Consider the following 4857-nt stretch of genomic DNA (forward strand, 5'->3'; position numbering starts at 1 on the left):
ACATTTCAGAGAGAAAGATCATAACCACTTTCCCCACCACCACCACTAAAATGCTAACTTTAAGGATTTTGTCATGTTTCAATGTAAGAAAACAAAAAAAAAAAAATACTAAATTGCTTTGTCCTCTTGTTCGATGTCACTCACTATGCTGGTTAAGACCAAACTGTATGGATAAACTGACAGACGGGAGGCTCAGTACGACCCATTTGAAAGGCCCTGCATTTCTTTCACCCTTAGTTATGCCCACCTCTCCCTACATAATGATGGATTTTATCACTCGAACCAGGAATGACCTACGTAGTATTTTCTAAGCCGTACTCGTCTTTCTGTGAGCTGTTTTATTGAAGCTTTGTCTGGTATGCTGCAAGCTCGGACTCCATTTCTGTCGAAATAAAGAAAAATATGGTAAACCTCTTGGAATGTGTGATAGTTTTGCTGCTTTAATCAGGTAGTGTATGGGCACGTTCCAATACTACTTCCACCTTACAGATGTTTTTCTCAATTTGGTATAATAATTTAAAAAATGTTTAAAACCATGTAGATTTTCAAAATGTGTAAATGTTCTGAACGGTGTACACAGAACTGTGGCTGTAAATAGATGTTCTAAATGTAATAACTTGTTAGCCATAAGTAGTATTTCTATAATAATTACAAAATAGAAAGTTCAACAAACTGCAAAATTAATAAAACATTGTCATTTTCTGTGCAGTAACTTGTATCATGATGAACAAAATCCAGTTATCAAAAGCCATGACATAATTTTCTGGAATTTTCCAAGCTGTTTACAGATAGTCACCTTAGGGCATGTGAATTTCTGACCCACTGCAATTGTGATACAGTGAATTAAAAATTTAAAAAATCTGTCTGTAAACAATTTTTAAACATGACTTGTGTCATTGCACAAAGTAGATGTCCTAACTGACTTGCCAAAACTATAGTTTGTTAACAAGACATTTGTGGAGTGGTTGAAAAACGAGTTTTAATGACTCCAACCTTAGTGTATGTAATCTTCCGACTTCAACTGTATGTGCAGCATTTGCATAAATACACTGGGTATATTTGCATATACATATTTATTTGATCTTTTAGTTTAAGTAGTCCACTAAATAAGGGTTCGTCTTTGAGTCAATTGTTTGCCACATTTTTGGCATCGATATGATTTTTTCCCCCTGTGGGACTCATATTTTTAGAGAAAAATTGGACAGAAGAATGAGAATAAAATGTTTCTTTACTGTGAATTTACAGGTGAGCTATATTTTTTTGTGGCCATCCTGCTTCCAGCACAGCTTTCTTTCATTGTCTTTTCCTCTTTGATTTGAATATCTTAGACCCTGACAGTAGTCCTCCACTCTCCACTTCATCACTTACCCTGTTTTCACTCTGAGCTGCAGAACAATCTGGATTTACTGCAAGAGAGGTTGAGAGTCACTGGTTGGTTCTGATATTCTGTAATCCTCTCCATCAGAGTCTGTTTTCTTCAGTTATGTTGGTGGGTTAGAGTCCCTCTCTCCGTCCTCCACAGTTTAGGTTTGGTGAAGATGTGAGGGCTGAGGTGGGTTCTCCTGATCACAGTCATTTTTCCACACATGCAGGAGAGAATTTGAACTCTATGATATTTGCCTCCCCCAGTCCTTGAAGCTGCTCTTCTTCCTGACTGGTCCTGAGTTCCTCCTCCTCCTGTTCATTTTAATGTGTGTGAGCTCTGGGTCCACCTGCCTCAGACTGGGGCTCCGCTCCTCAGTGCTGCTGCTCAGGTAAAACCTCTTCAGATATGGGGAGAGTGAGCATTTGGGGATCTGATAAAGTCGCTGATAATTCAATAAATATTTGGTCTAAAACTAAATCCCTAAGTGTTCTATTCTAGGTCCTTTCTAAAACATGCAATTACAAAATTTGAAAAAGCTAACTAGTTTATTGGTTTTAGTACAAAGAGAGTACTTTGGGTTTTAGTACACAGAGAATACTTTGGGTTTTAGTACACAGAGAATACTGCTATGGGATTCAACATTACCATTGCAGCGTTGCCTTTCTACTTGTATATTTACAATCGTGTACCTTTGGCTTCTTCTATCTTTGCCAAGATGCCACATGAATGATTTATGTTAATACAATTGCAAGTCGTCAATTCAAACCGGTTCTGTGTCACTTTATCTACGTCATTACCACTAGTTTTCCGCTCGGCCTATGAGAACTTCCGGTGCACCGTTTTGAATCTTCGTTTGGTGTCTTTCGGTTGCTATCCGAGGCTTTGGGCCCAAAGCAAATGTATTGACCATCATCTTCAAAGGTAACGTTATGTCCCGATTCGCGAACATCTGATATTGAATAAACAAATAGTAATGCATATTGAGTTAAACTTGAGAAACGGTAACGTTTAGCATTTATTTACAGTCGTGGTTATAAGGGTTTTAGTAGCAGGCATTAGCTAGCGTCCAATCCGGTATCATTGGGTCGTTCATATCCCCTCATTGAAGTTTACATTTAAAATGGTTTGGGAAGAGTTAGTCTAACGTTGCAATACCTCAAATCACGGCTATGGAAGCCTGGATCTCGACGATGCTAGGTAAGAGTTATGGGTAGGGTTTAGGTTAGTTAGGCTTTAGGTTAGTTAGGTTTAGGTTAGTTGGAGTTAGGTTAGTTAGGCTTTAGGTTAGGGTTTAGGTTAGTTAGGCTTTAGGTTAGTTGGAGTTAGGCTTTAGGTTAGTTAGGCTTTAGGTTAGTTAGGCTTTAGGTTAGGACGTACCAAGGATATATCGGATAGCACACACCATTAGCTCGCTAGGCTACTACTTACACACCGTGCATAATCAAATACCTAGCTAAAATACATTTGCCTGCTACAAAGAATGTGTCTTGCTACTAGCTATTGTTAGCTAATCAAGATACTGCATCATCAAAATGTGTCTTGTTTGTTTTCATTGCCCAAAGAGGGCTGGCCAGGGCATTGCTAACTATCCGTGGGTTCCCAGCCTGACATGTTGTTACCGTGTTGTCTCCAGATAATAGTCATATTGTCCCCCTTACAGAGACAGAGAGAGACCATGGATGATGATAATCACAGATTATTTCAAAGAGTTTCAGAGAAACTGGGCTGGTCAGAGAAGGGAGGATTGGAAACAGCAGAACAACAGGTATGTTGTGGTTTTACTAAGGCACATGAATTGCAACCTCCAGTGATTATCTTAATCAATTGCACACGATTTCCTATGACCAGGTCAAAAATAGTGCACTATATAGGGAATACAGTGAATAGTGCACTATATAGGGAATACAGTGAATAGTGCACTATTTGTTTTGACCAGAGTCCTATAGTCCCCAGTCGAAAGTAGTGCACTATATGGAATAGGGTGCCATTTCAAACACATCCTGTGTCTTCTGCAGCTGATTAAGAGCGTCGGTAAGACTCGGCATCTGGCCACAGGCTGTCATGGCTCCAGGGGGTGCTCAAACCTTCCTCCCCAGTCCAGATACATCTGCTAGACACTGAGGAAGAGGATGACAGAGGCTCAGGGAAAGAGAACCAGGTCTCCAAGGGCAACGGTTACAGGGACCAAGGTGTTCATGGAGTCCAGTGACGATGATTTTGACCAGTGTAAGTGAGAGTCGTTGGGTTACTAGACTATTAGGATATAAAGGGCTGTTTCCAAGAGGGCTGTTAAACATGTTCTCTGCTTCTGTGCTGAAGGGTGTCACCTTGTTGCGAGTTATATTAAACCTGGATTGGTTTTTGCTTGACTTTACCTACGACTGCTGTCTTTGTTAACCTGGAAGATTCCTTTACACCTGGTCCAGAGCTGTATGAGCATTGGCCAATCTTCCTGATTATGGTTGTCATGGTGACAACCATGTATGCCTATGACAGCTATCCATTGAAATACTGTAGTTGAATGAATAAATCTCTGTTCTTCTTGTCTGTAGTTCTGTGGAGCAGGCTACACCCAAAACTGCTTCTCGGAAACATTGCAGTTCTGCTAAGAAAGTCAGGTAAAGTAGTGATCTGTCCAGCTAAGGTTGGCAATAATACTGCATAATTGTGTAACTGACAGTTATGTATGAAGACCGTCATGAAAATAAAATACCCGTAAAAACAAAAAAGATGGGACAGCATTAGTGCCCTGTTGAGTCCGTTTCAAACATGGTGGATAAATGAAGATCATTCACTTTACCATAAAAAGCAAGTGGTCAGTTCTGGTCTGCTTAATGGGGTGATTCTCCAATAGACACCAATACAATAGCAGCTGACTGTAACGTAACAAGAAAAAAATGAGGGAGTGGGGTGTCTTGTTTGGTATTGTGTTGCAATCATTTCCATGGATATGTAGAATGTTCATTCAAGTGTTGTGGCTCATGCAACGGAATGTCTTTTAAAATGTCAGTTGAGTTCAATCAACAAATCGCAGCACATTTTACTTCCTGCTTTGCTCATATGGGTACACTCACAATGGCCACCAGTCCACCCATTATGCCATAATTGACCTGAATGGGGACACCGTTCTATTCATTCTATCTCTATGGCAACACATACAGAGGAGAATAGAATATTATAATCATTGTTTATTTGATTCATTTTGCATTTATTAGTGACAGCTCTCATGTGGCTGGCCAATTACCGTATTCAAAATCCCATAACTGTCACAGTCCTACTTCCAGCCTTAAAAGCCTTGTCGCCTTATGGCTCTATTCAATCGATGTCCGATTGTGCCGACATATTTTACCGTGAATGCAGTCTCCGCTAACCTGGTAACATTGCCTTTAAATTTCAATCACGCTGTAACACTGAACTTCCACGATCCGGATTGAATATGCCCCTTAATCCCCTTTTCTATCTAGTCATTCAATTGACTAAATGTGTTCTTG

The 4857-nt window shown here is 39.9% G+C and overlaps 1 long non-coding RNA gene across 1 annotated transcript; it reads left to right on the forward strand.

The window, feature by feature from the left end:
- Positions 1-2171: 2171 nt before the first annotated feature.
- Positions 2172-3441, forward strand: LOC121843461. Its single transcript, XR_006081573.1, has 3 exons — positions 2172-2287; positions 3027-3131; positions 3382-3441. It is a non-coding gene; the product is annotated as an uncharacterized LOC121843461 (long non-coding RNA).
- The last annotated feature ends 1416 nt before the right edge of the window (positions 3442-4857 follow it).

This window comes from Oncorhynchus tshawytscha, unplaced genomic scaffold (genome assembly GCF_018296145.1).
Source record: "Oncorhynchus tshawytscha isolate Ot180627B unplaced genomic scaffold, Otsh_v2.0 Un_contig_5367_pilon_pilon, whole genome shotgun sequence".
Taxonomy (NCBI): Eukaryota; Metazoa; Chordata; class Actinopteri; order Salmoniformes; family Salmonidae; genus Oncorhynchus; species Oncorhynchus tshawytscha.